This window comes from Zea mays, chromosome 8 (assembly GCF_902167145.1).
Source record: "Zea mays cultivar B73 chromosome 8, Zm-B73-REFERENCE-NAM-5.0, whole genome shotgun sequence".
NCBI classification, from domain to species: Eukaryota; Viridiplantae; Streptophyta; class Magnoliopsida; order Poales; family Poaceae; genus Zea; species Zea mays.
The window spans coordinates 153,360,744-153,381,212 of record NC_050103.1 but is presented as its reverse complement, the minus strand read 5'-3'; the positions used below and the strand labels follow the sequence as shown (position 1 = coordinate 153,381,212).

Below are 20,469 nucleotides of genomic sequence, written 5' to 3'. Positions count from 1 at the left end.
TATGCGGCTCGCTCTGCCAAGTTTGGGTTCGCCCCTTGGGGAGGAGTGCGGTGCATTTAGGAAACCTAACGGGTGGCTACAGCTCCGGGGAATCTTTGTAAAGGCTACGTAGTGATGCCCTGCTGGGTCACCTTGGTAGTGATCAATGGAGAGTCATGATCTCCGGGCAGAATGGGAATCACGGCTTGTGGGTAAAGTGCACAACCTCTGCAGAGTGTTTGAAAACTGATATATCAGCCGTGCTCGCGGTTATGAGCGGCCAAGGGAGCTCCAGTGATTAGTGGTACTTGATCAGAGATACTTTGGTACAGGTGGCGATGAGATCGATGGTTTTGGTTATGGCTATGGTGCTGGTAAGTGGTACTCTTTCCGTTTGGAAAGGAGTACGTTTGGGTTAATAACTTGGGTTAATGCTAAAACTTGGCTTTCTACTAGTAAGTAATAATCTGACCAACTAAAAGCAACTGCTTGACTTATCCCCACATAAAGCTAGTCCACTACAGCCAAACAGGATACTTGCTGAGTATGTTGATGTGTACTCACCCTTGCTCTACACACCAAACCCCCCATCCCCAGGTTGTCAGCATTGCAACCACTGCTCAGGCGAAGATGAAGCTGTGGAAGGAGACTTCCAGGAGTTCCAAGACTACGACGAGTTCTAGGTGTGGGTTAGCGGCAACCCCCAGTCGGCTGCCTGTGAAGGTCGCGGTTATCTACGTTTCTTTTCCGCACTTTGATTTATTGTAAGGACTATATGGACGTCTCAGACGTATGATGTAATCGACTATTTCCCTTATTAATACTATTTTGAGCACTGTGTGATGATGTCCATGTTATGTAACTGCTGTGTACGTGAATAACTGATCCTGGCACGTACATGGTTCGCATTCGGTTTGCCTTCTAAAACCGGGTGTGACAGTAACCCACAAGCATCCAGAGAGGAGATCAGGATGGCATCAGTCTGCCAGCACTAAACCAATAAACCATGAAGTTTCTTTATTTCATAACTGCTGGGCGCATCAATCACAAAGCCTCGCCAGAAAAAGAAACAATAGCACAGGGTGCCTGCCATGGAATAGCCTGACAATTGGTAGAATCAACATATTGTAACCAAAATCTTGATTATTGGGTCGCTAGGTTCCATGGACAACCATGTGGTGATAAAGTTCACTTTTCAAGAATGACTGCTATGGTACAAGTTCTAGAAAAAAATAACATCGAAACAATTACATACCTGTTTCAATCTGATGGATATGGATCACATGCAATAACTCATTGGACAGCATTTCTCGTATCTGACCCCCTACTTCGAGTTCCCTGTGCCCAGCTGTTACTGGTGCAGCACGAAGAAGTTGGGCTAATCATCCCAGGTGCACAAGTCTTGGTCAACAAGAAGGACGCCGCCACGGCGCTGTACGCGCTCTGCAGCGGCGCACGCGAGAACCGGCAGCGCGCCGTGGAGACCGGCGACGTGCGGCCCCTGCTGGACCTCATGGCCGACCCGGAGTCCGGCATGGTGGACAAAGCCGCGTACGTCCTCCACTCCATGGTGACCTCCGGCAGAAACCGCGCCGCCGCCGTCGAGGAAGGCGGCATCCCCGTCCTGGTCGAGATGGTGGAGGTCGGCACCTCACGCCAGAAGGAGATCGCCACCCTCTCCCTCCTGTAGATCGGGATCGATCGCGATGGGGCAGATGACGGGGATCAAGGAGCAGAGGGGGAGGATGTCGGCGGGGTCAATGGAAGGTGGCGGACCTACCATGGACGGCGGACCTCCCAGTAATGGGGAGAGTAGATCTGCGCGGGCGCGGGCGCGGTACTGGGAGGAGTTGAAGTGGCGGATCCACGGCGCGTAGAGAGCGGCGAATGGTACATAGGACCTTCCATTGAGGTGGCTATAGCGGGTGCGGGGAGCATGTAGATAGCGGCGATGGCGGGGGCGAGGAGCGCGTTGATCGCGGCGGCGGTGGGGAGGAGGGTGGGCGCATCCGCGTGGGGTAGGAGCGCGTTGATTGCGGCGGCGGTGGGGAGGAGGGTGGGGGATCCGCATGGCGGAGGAGCGCGTTGATTGCGGCTGCGGGGAACCGAGGCAGAACCGCCTAGTGTGGACGCCTACATAAGGGACTTAAGGAGTAGTATATATATATATATTGTATATTGCAAGCACTGTGCTTCCAATAACTAGAGAAAGCCTTGGCCCAATGGTGCCATCCAGTTCAGTCGCACCAGGGTCGAACGGCCATAAAAACAACCTTAGACCGCCAGGTATTAGGTTTTAGCGGTAGCGACAGTTCCCTCGGGTGTGCAAGCGACGGTGATCCCAGGGGCCAGCGGCGGTGTCGCCCTGAGGCAGGCGACAGGTGGTGGCGCTCCACTAGGAATGAGCGACGACGACGCTCCCGAGACGGGTGAGCAAGAGACGACAGTGCTCCCGAAGCGGACGAGTGGCGGCGGCTCACCCCAGGCCCGCTGGCAACGGTGGTTGCGCGAGGCGCGGTAGGCTTCGGTAGCGGCGGTGGTGGCCACGGGAGACACGGGTTGCTCCGATGACCGCGCCAGGCGTAGTCGTCTCTCGTGATGACTCTGGAGTCCTTCGATGACCAACTCCTCCGATGTGGTGGCTTCGCGACGTCCTTTAATCTAGCGGCCTCGTGATCGTCCTCCGGCGACGAACTATCTGATCCATGTTTATGCCATCGATAATTATGTTTTATGCCTGCTACTTACGCTATTTATCCATTCCAGTGATGAATTTTACGACGATGAATACGATTTTACGTTTGCCATAAAATTGTCCCTAATTCCCGCGTGGGCTGTTAGTTGAACCGATATTAGGTTTTTTATCAATTATGTGTATGTATTTATGCGACTTTGTATAAGAATTTATACTCTGCGTAAACCATGCCATCCTATTTTTTGCATGCGTGCAGTGGAACAAAAATATCATCCAAAATTTGCACGCATGCAATGGAAACTCCCACGATCTGCCATAATTTTTGGATGTGCGTAAAAATAGAAATCGTATACATTCGACTCCCATAATTTTTGGATCTACCATAAAAATAGGATTTTGAATACAACGCACCAGAGATATCAACCTCTTACACATGGCTCGATATTTATGCACATAACCGAGGGGTTTTACGCTTAAAACTTAAGAATTTTATGCTCGAATCTGGAGATACGTCTACCAATGTACCACAAGGCATTTTTATGCAGCGTTCCGTATTACATAAATACCAAGACGGTGTAGCATAATTAGTATCAGTATATATCATAAACCGGTTGTAACGAGCCTAGCTGCATGATTGTTAGAGTGGTCCTATATTTATGGAGGAAATACAACATTTAAAATAGATTTTATTATTTCCATGTATGTCAATCAATTTTCATTCACCGCACATTTTTGTCATCCTAAATTTATGCGCATGTAGTAGGAAACACATTTTTAAACAGTATACCGAATTGCATAAACACCTACATCGTGTAGCATAATTAGTATCAGCAAATATCATAAACTGGTTCTAACGAGCCTAATTGTATGGTTGTTGGATCGATCCTATATTTATGGAGCCATCCAATTTTTGCGCGCATGCAATGAAAACGTAATGTCATACACAATTTGCATAGATGCAAGCCATAATTATCGAATCTATCAGAAAAATAGGATTTGCATGCATGCACCTGCGCATGTGCACGTGGTCCAGTGGCCCGGCGGAATTTTTATGCTATCTGTGTGAACTATTTACACTGTTTCTGTGGACTATTTACTCTATTTACGTAAAAAAAACAGAACCACAATTTATGGCTTGTGTTCCACGCGAGAGGTAGGTTATTGGACTAGGAGTTTGACTAACGCACGTGGGGGAGGTTGACATGGTGCATGGGCGGGGGACACACCTAACAGCCTGGCGTGGGGTGTAGGTGGGCGCGTTGGTACGGTCCAGCCAGGTCGGGGGTGGTCGGCTAGGGCTTCCTCTAACATTTGGAAGCTGGAAGCCCCGGGCTCTTAATATATCCTCCATATATATGTATATATATGAGGAATTACACAAGTTTAGTGAGATCAGGAATCTCAATGTTTGTGATAACCTTGTTGATCACATGATTGGTAATGTCTATGTTCAGTTCAAGGAGGAAGATGAGGCAACTGGTGCTCATATAGGGCAATTTTTACTTTGGCCGACCAATTGTTGTTGACTTCTTCCCCATGACTCATTTATAGGAAGCAACATGCCGACAATATGAGGAGAACAGCTGCAACTATGGTGGATATTGCAATTTCATGCATGGGAAACAGATTGGTAGGGATTTGAGTAAAAAATATTTGGGCATTACAAGAGGCCATATAGGGGAAGGAGCTGTAGTTAGTCCACATCACAGGAGAGCGACATGACCGAGATGATTATCATGGCATTGTTGGTGGCTGTGTCTAATATATTACCATGGTGTTATTGTTCGGCAGTGGTGGAGGCAGCAGGCATGAAAGGTATGATAATGGAGGGAGGCGTGGGCATGGAGGCAACCCCCTCCTAGGTGAGCGAGAGAAGTGAGAATTGCAGGGCTAAGTTTACGCAGTGGTGTCAGAGGGATTGTTGTCAAGGATTGATGATTGTATTATATGCATATGGGGTTTCATATATAGGGGGAGATGCCTTGGGAGGCAAGACATGGCTATCCCTAATACAAATGTACTTCTAACACCTCTCGTGTAGTCGAAACTATAGCCACGACAGATATTGAGACTGGACCAAAACTCTGGAAAGACCGATGACGTAAGCCCTTTGGTGAAGATGTCGACAAACTGCAATGATGTAGGAACATGAAGCACATGAATGTCATCGATGGCCACATTCTCATGAACAAAGTGTAGATTAATATCAATATGCTTGGTGTGTTGATGTTGGATAGGGTTGGTGGAGAGGTAGACGATATTGATGTTGTTGCAGTGGACAAGTGTACTTTGTCAGAGAGGAAGCGAACCTCCTATAGCACATGGTGCAACTAGCTAGCTTTCACGACGCCATTTGCAACATCTCGATATCCAGCCTCAACACTCGATTGTGAGACGACATTCTGACGCTTTGATGACCAGAAGATCAAGCTATCATCGAGAAATAGATCAGGGCCTAAGGTGGACTTGTGTGAATCCTAACAACTAGCCCAGTTGACATTCATGTAAATGATGAGCTCGGAGGTGGACGAGCAGTGAAGACGAAGAACCAAATTTGGAGTGCCCTGAAGGTAGTGCAAAATTAATACCACTTGAGCTTGCCATTATTCGAATAATGGGCTTGTTTGGGATGACTTTTCTGAAGAGCTTTTATGTGAATCTGGATTCCTCGATAATCTAGCTGTCCCGAGAATATGGATATTGTGGGGCTTGCATGCGAAGGAAGATGAAGGGGTATGCACTGTTTAGGGTTTAGGAAGCACCGAATTCCCCCCTTCGCAACGACTCGATGATTTGCATTCACATTGATTTGAGCGATTTTCACAGAAGTGATTCTCATAGAAAAAGTCTGAGAAGCGAAATGTTTAGCTACTAGAAGTCGATTCTGATGGCCAGAATCCGCCTAGAAGCCAAAACAAACATGGCCAATATCACTTCATCGATTTTGATCAATTGGGGACTTTCAATACCTTCAATGACTTGAGCTGAACTACCTTGAGCCATGACTTTGAGTTTATTAAACCATTCGATTAAGATTTTGCTTCTCGATAAAAGTTACATTTCCAATGATTTTATCCTCTACATCAACATGGCCCTCATAGCTTGATTAGTACCTCAACTATATGCAAGTATTCTATTTTTCGCCTTAGCTAGGTTCTTTAGCCACCAAGCCATATCTCTTGCCATTCACCCTTGTTTAGTACCCCTAATGCCCTTTCCTTGTGATCTTCACCTTATCAAGCCATCAAGTCACATTTTCTTTTGAATAAACTCTTAAGCACTTAATGAATAACATTTCCTTTGTACTATTTTCTTCATCTTTATGACAACCATTCTTCATTTTGATTATAACATACAAGCTTCAAGAGTAAGACCATTCCATATGTAGATTCTCATGTCTCATTTATGTTTGACGCACATACTTGCTAATTTATGTATTCAATCACTAATCTTGGACTCATTTCTTCATATACCATTTTTCTTAAACAATATTATCTTAATCACATAATAAAAAATATGGGACTAAATACCTACAGCTCTCATGAAATACATTTGTCCCTTAATTATATTATCATTTAACACCAAAACACACTTAGGTCCTAGATGCACTAAGACATGTACTTACCTTTTGAGCTCATTCATTGTGACATTTGAACATCATCTATGGAAAATTGTATTGTTTTCAAATCATTAGTGCTTCACTTATTTTTATTATACCTTTCCTCTTAGGTGAAAATTTGTAGTTCATCAATAATTCATTAACATATTGTTGATATTTGCCATTACATTTAGAGCTCTCTTAGCCTACCACTCAAATGTACTTGGTAGATAAGGGCACAAAATTTGTAAAACATGCCACAAAAGCTACTTATTAGGCCATGGCGCCCAGTTTTGTCTATCACTCCCATACATATCCTCTCAAAATGTCATGTGAACACATTATATGCACTCTTAACATATTAGAGACACTTCAATCATCCATGCCCACATTATAGCTACTTATTAGGCCAAGGGACAAGCAATAACCATATACATTCTTAGTCGGTCAACATCGTCTGTCCATAACATTGTCCCTAATGAGCATCTTTATTGCAAAGCCTCGAATTACGCTTACTTATGTGTGATTGATTGTCTTTGTTATGCAAACCTTGCTACCATGACCCCTCATTATTACCATGATCTACCACATGTTTGTTTCTTATTCAGTCAGCACTGCATAAAGGCTCTCGTTGCCTTAACATTGCTACTTGTTGTGCTAATATCTCATGCCATGTCATCTTTGATGATGTCATTTCATTTAGCAGCTTCATTGATCGAGTACTCTTCTAATGCTTCTAGTGGCTTGCTTATGATGATGGCATACTGATGGTCTAAACTATTGTCTGGCCCTAGTGGTAGCTACATCACACCATATGAAAGGACCTTGATGCCACCTACATGGGGGTGAATATGGTGAAACCTACAAGTTAAAACAACCTTGCATTCTTGTTAAAAAGGCAAGAGTGAGGTGAGGACCCCAAGTAGGTCATGGTAGATCTACAAATGAGTTTGTTAGCTTGTACCTAGCATTCAGGCACGTGTCAAGCTTCTACATCCTCACTACCATGCATATAGAGTCTAGAGCATGTTATCTGTAATAGGCACAAGTTGGCTGACTTGATGGGTGCATGGTGTTGGGAGGAGGTGCAGATAATGTCAATATCTAATGATTACCTCTAAATTTTCTTTTGGTTGTGGGTGCATTTGCACCCACTAGAATGCATATTTGGCTTTGAGTGTATGGCGTGCATGGCTATGCATCTTTTGCACTTGGGCCATCCAAAGAAATCTAGCTATAAATGTGAAAGTGTCATTTGGGTTTTTGTGGACTAATGATTTCATGTGAAATGAATGGTTAAGTATAGTCCACAAGTAAGACTCGGAGCTACATGTAGGTCATGGTAGTGATGGCATGATCATGTGATGCAAGATCTCAATAAGATGGAGATATGGAAGCAAGGATGAGAAGCAAAGGAGTAGAAGACAAAGTGAAGCCAAAGGTATATGCATAGGGCTTTGCCTTTCACTAGCCATGAGGTCAGTAGAGAAGTTAATATGGCTGGATTTATAGGGTAGATAATCACAATATAAATAGGGACAAATTAAATACGTAAATGCATTTATCTAGTGTCAATTAAGTGTTCTAACTTTGCATATTCATTAAGATTGAAAGGTGATGCATTATCAAGTAGAAAACTTAAGATGTTTGTGAAATCCTAATTCGATGCTAAAGGTAATGGTCATTCTATGGGAGACATGTTGGAGTTAGTAATTTGAAAATGTTTGAGAAAAGGAGCTCAGTGGATTATTTTTACTTCCATTAGAGCTTTTAGAAGTGACATAACCAATAGTAGAAACAACAAAAATGTCCTTACCTTCTAGTAGAACCAAACATGTTAGCATTGAAGTTTGGTCATAGTGAGTTTGGACACATGAGAGATTTCAAATAGGGGCATTGGAGTGTCTTTACAAAGAGGGTGTTTCTCATGCAAGTGAGTCATTACCACTCATTGAATTGTTTAGTTATTGTTGATGGTCACTAAATACCATTGTTGACCATCAACATTGCACCAAAGTTAGGGTGCAACCAACATCATAGTGATATTATGTTTTCAATTAATATGGTTACAAATGTATTCTTTTATTTAACCTAACCTGGCCCCACCTCACCCATGTCACTGATCCACTCCATTCAGAAGAACCACACTTTGGGACCAATGCAATCATTAGTGCAAGGTCGATTCATCCTATGGTTGAAACATATCAATAGAAGGATTAGAGGACCCACATGGAGCTTTGCACATGTGATCAGAAGCCAATTACCATTGGAATAATTATCAACCTCCATCAAGGAGTTATATGAGCAATTGGATTGAAGGATGGTGGATCTAAGTGGTCGATCAACCTCTCCATAGGTCAACTAACCCCACCATGTCTCCGCCACTTCTTCACTTACTCCTACAAGTACCCCTGCCCCTACACACAATAAATAAGCGTGTTTGTGCCATAGCTCAATCGTCTTCAAGTGAAAAGGAAGATCACCCAAGGAAACTAGTTTAGTTCACCTTTGTTGTAGTTAGGCTAGTAATGGGAGGTAGAGTTTAGTTAAGCTTTGCTCAAAGTTTAAAAGTAGTCTTCAGAAGGTAATATAGACCTTATACCTTTCCTATCTAGTAAGACTTCCCTTATTTGAATACAAACTTTCTTATTTACTCAAGTACTCCATTCAAGTGTTCCTACCTTTAGTAGTATACTTAGACCTTTGATATAAGCTTAATTTCTTAGTTAACTACCTTGTTTAGTTTGGTTATTTCTTGCATGGGTTTCACTCCTCTTATGAAGTGATCTATTCTCATTTCATCAAAGCTTGGACTATAGTAGTGGGCTTATAGATTAAGCATGGTTGAAAGGATCTAAATGGCTAGAGGGAGGTGGGTGAATATCCTATATAAAGTTTCCTGCAAAATTCACAACACTAGTGCAAGGGGGATTTGTAAAATAACAAATCCTAATAGCCTCTACTTTCACTAGCTCTAGTTTTAGCCAAGCAAACCTCCCAGGCAATTCTAGCAGCTTTGTTTTCTAGTTCTAATCACAAGCACCAAAGTATACTTTTAGTAAGAACAATTAGAGCTACAAAAACAAGTAACTAAATTAGTTACAACTACAAGCTCTAGCTAGTTACGACTACAAGCAACTACCACCGTAGCAAGATATGAATAAATTGTTGGGGAGAAGGTCCAACTAGATTTCGATCATGTTCTACTTGGTTATGACTAATCATATGCTAATCTTTGAATCATGTGGATGTAGGTTCCGAAGGCAGCAACGAATGCTCGAGGGGGACTTCATCTCGATCATGTCTGTCATTAAATGGAGGATATTGTCTCTATCGTCACCCTCCTTATCAAAGGCTAGACAACTTCGAAGAGGGATCCCACCAAGTTCGGCCAAAGAAACGATTCAAAACAACTGAGAATACACCAAGGTATCCGGTGGTGCACCAGATGTCACACTTTATATGACATGTAGAGAGAGTTGCAAACTTGACTTCAGGAGAATCTAGGCATCACACCCATCCGGTGGTGCATCGGACGCCCCACTAGGTATGACACTTATAGAAGGTGTTAACTGGAATAAGTCGAACAAAGGGCACAAGACATGTCTGGTGCAGCATCGACCAAATCACTGTATGCGACACTCAAAAGCACGTAAAAACACACAAGTCTAGTACAAGCACCAGACTTGTTTAATGCATCACTGGGTAACACATACGATACATAGTGCATCAATGGTTGGCAACGGGAACCTCCAATGGCTAGTTGACATGGTATGTTCGGTGCCTCACCGGACATGTTCGGTGAGTTGTGACATGTACGAAGGCTGTCGGGGACCATAATTAGGGGTACCCTCAAGACGCCTAATTCTCAGCTGGTAACCCCCATCAGCATAAAGCTGCAAAGGCCTGATGGGTCCGATTAAGTCAGGGATCAGTCCACACGAGTGACTCGATCACGCTTCGCCCGAGCCTAGCCTCGGCCAAAGGCAGCCGACCTCGAGAGACTTCCGTCTCGCCCGAGGCCCCCCTTTTTACGGCGGACACACCTCCGGCTCGCCCGAGACCTTGACTTCGCTTAGAAGCAACCCTGACTAAATCGCCGCGCCGACTGACCAGGTTGCAGGAGCATTTAACGCAAAGGTGGCCTGACACCTTTATCCTGACACGCGCCCCCCGGCAGAGCCGAAGTGACCGCCGTCACTCCGCCGCTCCACTGACCAGTCTGACAGAAGGACAGCGCCGCCTGCGCCACTCCGACTGCAGTGCCACTCGACAGAGTGAGTCTGACAGGCAGTCAGGCCTGGCCAAAGGCGCCATAGGAAACTCCGCTCCGCCCGACCCCAGGGCTCGGACTCGGGCTAAGACCCGGAAGACGGCGAACTCCGCTCCGGCCGACCCCAGGGCTCGGACTCGGGCTCGGCCCCAGAAGACGACGAAACTCCGCCTCGCTCGACCCCAGGGCTCGGACTCCGCCCTGGCCTCGGCCGAACGATCTCCGCCTCGCCCGACCCGGGGGCTCGGCCTCGGCCACGGAAGACAGACTCGACCCCGGCTTCGGAGGAGCCCCCACGTCGCCCGACCTAGGGCACAGGCCCGCCACATCAACAGGAAGCGCCATCATCATCCTACCCTGAGCCGACTCGGGTCACGGAGAACAAGACCGGCGTCCCATCTGGCTAGCTCCGCCAGATGGACAATGATGGCACTCCGCAAGCTCTGTGACGACGGCGGCTTTCAGCTCTCTTACGGAAGCAAGGCGACGTCAGCAAGGACTCGACCGCTCCTACAGCTGTCCCTCCGCCAGGCTCCGTTGCTCCTCCGACAGCCACGACATCACGCCAGCAAGGTGCCAAGACCTCTCCGGCTGCCACATTGGCATGTACCTAGGGCGCTAGCTCTCTCTCCGCTAGACACGTAGCACTCTGCTACACCCCCCGTTGTACACCTGGATCCTCTCCTTACGACTATAAAAGGAAGGACCAGGGCCTTCTTAGAGAGGGTTGGCCGCGCGGGGACGAGGACGAGACAGGCGCTCTCTTGGGGCCGCTCGCTTCCCTCACCCGCGTGGACGCTTGTAACCCCCCTACTGCAAGCGCACCCGACCTGGGCGCGGGACGAACACGAAGGCCGCGGGATCTCCACCTCTCTCACGCCCGTCTCCGGCCACCTCGCCTCTCCCCCCTTCGCGCTCGCCCACGCGCTCGACCCATCTGGGCTGGGGCACGCAGCACACTCACTCGTCAGCTTGGGGACCCCCCGGTCTCGAAACGCCGACAGTTGGCGCGCCAGGTAGGGGCACGCTGCGTGTTGACGAACAGCTTCCCGTCAAGCTCCAGATGGGCAGTCTCCAGCAACCTCTCCGGCCCGGGACGGTGCTCCGTTTCGGGAGTCTTGAGTTCATGTCCTTCGATGGCAGCTACGACATGATACTCCTTCCACCGCCGCGCGACAACGACAATGGCGGTCGACAACCCGCCCGCCGGCGGCGGAATTGGCGACATCTTCCCCGCGCGGTGGAAGAACAACATCCGAGCTCGCCCCGTCCTCTCCCCCGCCAACGGAGGAGGAGGTGGGGCAACCAAGGCCAAGCGGGAGGCCGCGCTTCGTCGGCTGTCGAGCGAATCGACGTCCCCAGCGCCCCGACGGAAGGCACGTCGGGCATCGACCTCGCGTTCGAGACGGAGGCAAGCGCTCTCCCCCCGCGACACGCCAACCCCGAGCAAGTTGACGACGCCGGCGCACTCACGAGGAGCTTGCAGGACGTCGCCCTTGTCCCTGAGATGACCGTGCAACCAGTCCCCGATGTAACTACGTCGCTCCTCGTCGACCGAAAGGTACCGACTAACTCCCATCTTACGTCATTTCAACTCGGCCTCAACCCGCCAAGCGACCTCGCTTTGGCGGGCGCTCTCATTGAGGCGAGTGCAACCCCACTGAGGTTTCGTATGCGGTCGCCCTGGGACCGGTTGACGGACGCCTCGACCTACGGGCCCTCCGGGTCCGAGGAAGATGACGATCCCAGCATCTGTTGGGATTTCTCTGGACTTGGCAACCCCAGTGCCATGCGGGACTTCATGACCGCATGTGACTACTGCCTCTCCGACTGTTCCGACGGAAGCCGCGGCCTCAACGACGAGGGCTGCGGCCCAAGCCGCGAATGTTTCCACGTTGAGCTGGGGGATCCCTCCGAAGGCAACCATCTTGGCATGCCGGAGGACGGTGATTTTCCTAGGCCCGTGCCTCGCGCCGACATCCCGCGGGAGATAGCTGTGGTCCCCGTTCCGGCGGGGGGTCACGACCCACAGCTCGAGCAAGTCCGCGGGGCACAGGCCAGGCTCGACGAGGGAACAGGAGCGCTTGAGACGATCCACCGGGACGTCGGGCAGGTATGGGCGGGCCAACCCCCGGCCGGAGAAATACGTCACCTGCCCCAGGGTCTCCAGCACCGCGACGCCAACGACGTCAGGGTCAGGCCGCCGCCCGCATCCAGCGGGGTTGGTCAGAACCTGGCAGCCGCAGCGATACTCCTCCGCGCGATGCCGGAGCCATCAACCACCGAGGGTCGGCGAATCCAGGGAGAGCTCAAGAATCTCCTGGAAGGCGCTGCGGCCCGACGGGCCGAGAGCACTGCCTCCCGAAGGCAGGGATATCCCTCGGAACCTCATGCCGCGACTTCCCGATTCATGCGGGAAGCCTCGGTCTACACCGGGCGCGCGCGCAACACCGCGCCTGCGGCCCCGGGCCACCTCGGCAACGAGCACCATCGACGCGACCGTCGGGCCCACCTCGACGAAAGGGTGCGCCGAGGTTACCACCCCAGGCGTGGGGGACGCTATGACAGCGGGGAGGATCGGAGTCCCTCGCCCGAACCACCCGGTCCGCAGGCCTTCAGTCGGGCCATCCGACGGGCGCCGTTCCCGACCCGGTTCCGACCCCCGACTACTATCACGAAGTACTCGGGGGAAACGAGGCCGGAACTGTGGCTCGCGGACTACCGCCTGGCCTGCCAACTGGGAGGAACGGACGACGACAACCTCATCATCCGTAACCTCCCCCTGTTCCTCTCCGACACTGCTCGCGCCTGGTTGGAACACCTGCCTCCGGGGCAGATCTCCAACTGGGACGATTTGGTCCAAGCCTTCGCCGGCAATTTCCAGGGCACGTACGTGCGCCCCGGGAATTCCTGGGACCTCCGGAGCTGCCGGCAACAGCCGGGAGAGCCTCTCCGGGACTACATCCGGCGATTCTCGAAGCAGCGCACCGAGCTGCCCAACATCACCGACTCGGATGTCATCGGCACGTTCCTCGCTGGCACCACCTGCCGCGACCTGGTGAGCAAGCTGGGTCGCAAGACCCCCACCAGGGCGAGCGAGCTGATGGACATCGCCACCAAGTTCGCCTCTGGCCAGGAGGCGGTTGAGGCTATCTTCCGAAAGGACAAGCAGCCCCAGGGCCGCCCATCGGAAGAGGCACCCGAGGCGTCTACTCCGCGCGGCGCCAAGAAGAAAGGCAAGAAGAAGTCGCAATCGAAACGCGACGCCGCTGACGCGGACCTTGTCGCCGCCGCCGAGTACAAGAACCCTCAGAAGCCCCCCGGAGGTGCAAACCTCTTCGACAAGATGCTCAAGGAGCCGTGCCCCTACCATCAGGGGCCCGTCAAGCACACCCTCGAGGAGTGCGTCATGCTTCGGCGTCACTTCCACAGGGCCGGGCCACCCGCCGAGGGTGGCAGGGCCCGCGACGACGACAAGAACGAAGATCACCAAGCAGGAGAGTTCCTCGAGGTCCGTGACTGCTTCATGATCTACGGAGGGCATGCGGCGAATGCCTCGGCTCGGCATCACAAGCAAGAGCGCCGGGAGGTCTGCTCGGTGAAGGTGGCGGCGCCAGTCTACCTAGACTGGTCCGACAAGCCCATCACCTTCGACCAGGCCGACCACCCCGACCGCGTGCCGAGCCCGGGGAAATACCCGCTCGTCGTCGACCCTGTCATCGGCAACGTCAGGCTCACCAAGGTCCTGATGGATGGGGGCAGCTGCCTCAACATCATCTACGCCGAGACCCTCAAGCTCCTGCGCGTCGATCTGTCCTCCGTCCGGGCGGGCGCTGTGCCCTTCCACGGGATCGTACCTGGGAAGCGCATCCAGCCCCTCGGACGACTCGACCTCCCCGTCTGCTTCGGAACGCCCTCCAACTTCCGAAGGGAGACCCTGACGTTCGAGGTGGTCGGGTTTCGAGGAACCTACCACGCTGTACTGGGGAGGCCATGCTACGCGAAGTTCATGGCCGTCCCCAACTACACCTACTTGAAGCTCAAGATGCCGGGCCCCAACGGGGTCATCACCGTCGGCCCCACGTACAAACACGCGTTCGAATGCGACGTGGAGTGCGTGGAGTACGCCGAGGCCCTCGCCGAGTCCGAGGCCCTCATCGCCGACCTGGAGAACCTCTCCAAGGAGGTGCCAGACGTGAAGCGTCACGCCGGCAACTTCGAGCCAGCGGAGATGGTTAAGGCCGTCCCTCTCGACCCCAGTGGTGACACCTCCAAGCAGATCCGGATTGGGTCCGGGCTCGACCCCAAATAGGAAGCAGTGCTCATCGACTTTCTCCGCGCAAACGCTGACGTCTTTGCGTGGAGTCCCTCGGACATGCCCGGCATACCGAGGGATGTCGCCGAGCACTCGCTGGATATTCGGGCCGGAGCCCGACCCGTCAGGCAGCCTCTGCGCCGATTCGACGAGGAGAAGCGCAGAGTGATAGGCGAGGAGATCCACAAGCTAATGGCAGCAGGGTTCATCAAAGAGGTATTCCATCCCGAATGGCTTGCCAACCCTGTGCTTGTGAGGAAGAAAGGGGGGAAATGGTGGATGTGTGTAGACTACACTGGTCTCAACAAAGCATGTCCGAAGGTTCCCTACCCTCTGCCTCGCATCGATCAAATCATGGATTCCACCGCTGGGTGCGAAACCCTGTCCTTCCTCGATGCCTACTCAGGGTATCACTAGATCCGGATGAAAGAGTCCGACCAGCTTGCGACTTCTTTCATCACACCGTTCGGCATGTACTGCTATGTCACCATGCCGTTCGGTTTGAGGAATGCGGGCGCAACGTACCAACGGTGCATGAACCATGTGTTCGGCGAACACATCGGTCGCACAGTCGAGGCCTACGTCGATGACATCGTAGTCAAGGCAAGGAAGGCTTCCGACCTCCTCTCCGATCTTGAAGTGACATTCCGATGTCTCAAGGCGAAAGGAGTCAAGCTCAATCCTGAGAAGTGTGTCTTCGGGGTGCCCCGGGGCATGCTCCTGGGGTTCATCGTCTCCGAGCGAGGCATCGAAGCCAACCCGGAGAAGATCGCAGCCATCACCAGCATGGGACCCATCAAGGACTTAAAAGGCGTACAGAGGGTCATGGGATGCCTCGCGGCCCTGAGCCGCTTCATCTCACGCCTCGGCGAAAGAGGTCTGCCTCTGTACCGCCTCTTAAGGAAGACCGAGTGTTTCGCTTGGACCCCTGAGGCCGAGGAAGCCCTCGAGAACCTGAAGGCGCTCCTTACAAAGGCGCCTGTCTTGGTGCCCCCAGCTGATGGAGAAGCCCTCTTGGTCTACGTCGCCGCCACCACTCAGGTGGTTAGCGCCGCGATTGTGGTCGAGAGGCAAGAGGAAGGGCATGCACTGCCCGTTCAGAGGCCAGTCTACTTCGTCAGCGAGGTACTGTCCGAGACCAAGATCCGCTACCCACAAGTTCAGAAGCTGCTGTATGCTGTGATCCTGACAAGGCGGAAGTTACGACACTACTTCAAGTCTCATCCGGTAACTGTGGTGTCATCCTTCCCCCTCGGGGAGATCATCCAGTGCCGAGAGGCCTCGGGCAGGATCACAAAGTGGGCGGTGGAAATCATGGACGAAACGAACTCGTTCGCCCCTCGGAAGGCCATCAAGTCCCAGGTGTTGGCGGACTTCGTGGCCGAATGGGTCGACACCCAGCTGCCGACAGCTCCGATCCAACCGGAGCTCTGGACCATGTTTTTCGACGGGTCGCTGATGAAGACAGGAGCCGGCACGGGCCTGCTCTTCATCTCGCCCCTCGGAAAGCATCTGCGCTACGTGCTGCGCCTCCATTTTCCGGCGTCCAACAATGTGGCCGAGTACGAAGCTCTGGTCAACGGGCTGCGAATCGCCATCGAGCTAGGGGTCAGACGCCTCGACGCCCGCGGTGATTCGCAGCTCGTCATCAACCAAGTCATGAAGAACTCCCACTGCCGCGACCCGAAGATGGAGGCCTACCGCGATGAGGTTCGGCGCCTGGAAGACAAGTTCTTCGGGCTCGAGCTCAACCACATCGCTCGGTGCTACAACGAGACCGCAGACGAGCTGGCTAAAATAGCCTCGGGGCGAACGACGGTCCCCCCGGACGTCTTCTCCCGAGATCTGCATCAACCCTCCGTCAAGATCGACGACGCGCCCGAGCCCGAGGCACCCTCGGCTCGGCCCGAGGCACCCTCGGCTCAGCCCGAGGTACCCTCGGCCCCCGAGGCCGAGGCACTGAACGTCGAGGAGGAGCAGAGCGGGGTCACGCCTGATCGAAATTGGCAGGCCCCGTACCAGCGATATCTCCGCCAGGGAGAGCTACCCCTCGACCGAGCCGATGCTCGACGGGTAGCGCGACGTGCCAAGTCGTTTTTTTTGCTGGGCGATGAGGAGGAGCTCTACCACCGGAGCCCCTCGGGCATCCTCCAGCGATGCATCTCCATCGCCGAAGGTCAGGAACTCCTGCAAGAAATACACTCGGGGGCTTGCGGCCATCACGCAGCGCCTCGAGCCCTTGACGGGAATGCCTTCCGGCAAGGTTTCTACTGGCCAACGGCGGTGGCAGACGCCACTAGAATTGTCCGCACCTGCGAAGGGTGCCAATTCTATGCGAAGCAGACCCACCTGCCCGCTCAGGCTCTGCAGACGATACCCATCACCTGGCCCTTCGCTGTATGGGGTCTAGACCTCGTCGGTCCCTTGCAGAAGGCGCCCGGGGGCTACACGCACCTGCGGGTCGCCATCGACAAATTCTCCAAGTGGATCGAGGTCCGACCCCTGAACAGCATTAGGTCTGAGCAGGCGGTGGCGTTCTTCACCAACATCATCCATCGCTTCGGGGTCCCAAACTCCATCATCACCGACAACGGTACCCAGTTCACCGGCAAAAAATTCTTGGATTTTTGCGAGGATCACCACATCCGGGTGGACTGGGCCGCCGTGGCTCATCCCATGTCGAATGGGCAAGTAGAGCGTGCCAACGGCATGATTCTACAAGGGCTCAAGCCTCGGATCTACAATGGCCTCAACAGGTTCGGCAAGCGATGGATGAAGGAACTCCCCTCGGTGGTCTGGAGCCTAAGGACGACGCCGAGTCGTGCCACGGGTTTCATGCCGTTCTTCCTGGTCTACGGGGCCGAGGCTATCTTGCCCACTGACCTGGAATACGGCTCCCCGAGGACGAGGGCCTACACCGATCAAAGCAACCAAGCTAGCCGAGAAGAATCGCTGGACCAGCTGGAGGAGGCTCGGGACAGGGCCTTATTACACTCGGCGCGGTACCAGCAGTCCCTGCGACGCTACCACGCCCGAGGGGTCCGGCCCCGAGACTTCCAGGTGGGAGACCTGGTGCTTCGACTGCGGCAAGACGCCCGGGGAAGGCACAAACTCACGCCCCCCTGGGAGGGGCCATTCGTCATCGCCAAAGTTCTGAAGCCCGGAACATACAAGCTGGCCAACAATCAAGGCGAGATCTACGGCAACACTTGGAACATCAAACAGCTACGTCGCTTCTACCTTAAGATGTTTTCAAGTTGTTCATATACCTCGCACCCACGCAAAGTTTAGTCATCAAGGAAGGGTCGGCCTCGCCTCGGCAAAGCCCGACCCTCCCTCGGGGGCTAAAAGGGGGGAGACCCCCTCTACGTCGAAATTTTCCTCGAAAAAGGATCTCTTTTTAGCAGAATTTCTTTCGTGCTTTTTGGCTACTTCGAAAAGCGGATCCTGGAAACGACGGAGTACACGTAAGCAGCCAAGGCTGACCGAGCCGAGGGACTCCTACGCCTCCGGGATACGGATACCTCACTCATCACCTTCTGCGATAAGTAACTCGCGTTCGGATAAAGTGATTCCGCGGACCGAATGTCTTCACGCTCGGAAGCTCTTCTGCCGAGACGGTCCTTCAAGCCTTCTCGACTGAATCGGTGACAGGGCCTCATGGACGGGCGAAAGTACGCGTAAGCGGCAAGGCCGACCGAGCCGAGGGACTCCCACGCCTCTGGGATACGGATACCTCACTCATCACCCTCCGTGAGAAGCAACTCTTGCCCACACAAACATCCCTGTTACCGACGGAAAGTCCAGATGCTCGACATGAGAGGAAAGGAGACGCGGCTTTGTAACGCAGCGAGGGTGTGTTTTCTGGCCTCGGCGGCCGCAAAAGGCACACGCTACAAGACGATCTGATCCTGCAGGCTCGGGTCTTCACGCTGAAGGGGGCTGTAGCACCCTCGGCATCGACGACGCCTTCAGCGAGGTCCGACCCAGCCTCGGACGGCGACGCGGTCCAGGGACTTCTCCGGGAATCCGGCCCGAGCAGGCGGCTCGGCCGGTTACCCCTGGGGCGTCGGCCAAGCCTCTTCCAAGGGCGCCAGCCCGACCCGAGGCCTCGGCTGATCGACTCTGACGTCGACCCCCGCCAACCACTCGCCCCGTCGCATTAACTCCGCGACGGGACAGGCGGCGCCTCTGGCAGGAGAAGCGAGCGACGCTTCGCCTTCGCCGTAATAACCGCGCCAAAAAAGGTACGCCACGTCGTTCGATTTCGTATCCTTTTCCTTTTTTCCTCTTTCTCTATCTCTTGCAACAGGGACCGGGAAAGGGGGATACCCCGAAAAGGATCCTTCTCTATGAAGGAACCGGGCTCCGAGCCCCCCCTACTGATCAGAGGTTCGAAGGCTGGCCCCCCGAGGGGTTCAACAGTCGCCTCAGATCGCGTGGGCCCGACACCCACTACTGGTCAGGGGTTCGAAGGCCAGCCCCCCGAAGGGCTCCATGGCCGCCTCAGGCTACTCGGGCTCCGCGCCCATTACTGATCAGGGGTTCAAAGGCTGGCCCCCGAAGGGTTCACAGTCGCCTCAGACGCCGAGCGAGGGATGACTAGGGGTACGTTCGATACATAACCAAGGCTCGGGCTGCGCTCCCGAGGTACCCTAGGACATTTCCGAGACCAGCGGGAACGATCTTGTAACGGAATCCCATCGGAGGGAGGCATCGAGCCCTCGGACCCCGTCGCCAGGGGACCGGGTCCGGCAAATCACCCGCAGGTACTTTTGGGCGTGCCTCTGGGCCCCTAGCCGACCCCCAACGAACGGGGCACGGACGTCCACTCGGATTACCCGCTTGCAGCTCACCGGAGACACCATGTTCGGTGCCCATCGAGGGTAACATGGCGCTCTCCCCCCCTCCTCCTTGTGGAAAGGCGACGTAGGGGCGTATGTAAAAAAAGCCGAGTCTGTCCCTGATCGTCCTCTCGCCCTGTGCGGAGGCTCGGGGGCTGCTCTCGCAAACCCGGCTCCGGCCAAACCGTTGACAGCGTCAACATACCAGCCCGAGAGCTTGGGCCCCGACCGTGCACCCGGGCTACGGCCAGTTTGTTAGAAATATGCCCTAGAGATAATCATAGAGATGAGCATATTTCTTTGTATCCATGATATATATATTGCTTAATTGAATATCCATGGAAGGCACCTTGTATTGATTAGCAATTATGTGAATTGTTTGTGAGATTCTTTACTTATATGGTTATTCTAAATGATGTCCCTAGTCAGAGTCGATGACTAGCACATGTATTAGTTGATGACTACATTTCACAAGTCATGAACATGGAGATGTTAAACTAATAATGTGGGCGCATGTATGACATGAGGCTGGACCGACCCAACGTGAGATATTGTAATATAGTTCTCTTCTTGCAACATGAATACTGTATCCTTAGACCTGAGATTGTCGCATGTTCTCAAGATGTGAATTGACTTACTTAGGGACTATCAAACGCTATCCCGTAACTAGGTAGTTATAAAGGTAGTTTTGGGTTTGTCAGGAAGCATGCTATGAGGCATGGTCAGTCAAGATGGAATTTGTCCCTCTCTTTGTGAGAGAGATAT

General features: G+C 52.6%; 1 pseudogene; it reads left to right on the top strand.

Annotated features, from left to right (window-relative positions):
* LOC103637398 (splicing factor U2af small subunit B-like) overlaps positions 1–4,486 on the top strand; it is an 84,870-nt pseudogene extending 80,384 nt beyond the window's left edge.
* The last annotated feature ends 15,983 nt before the right edge of the window (positions 4,487–20,469 follow it).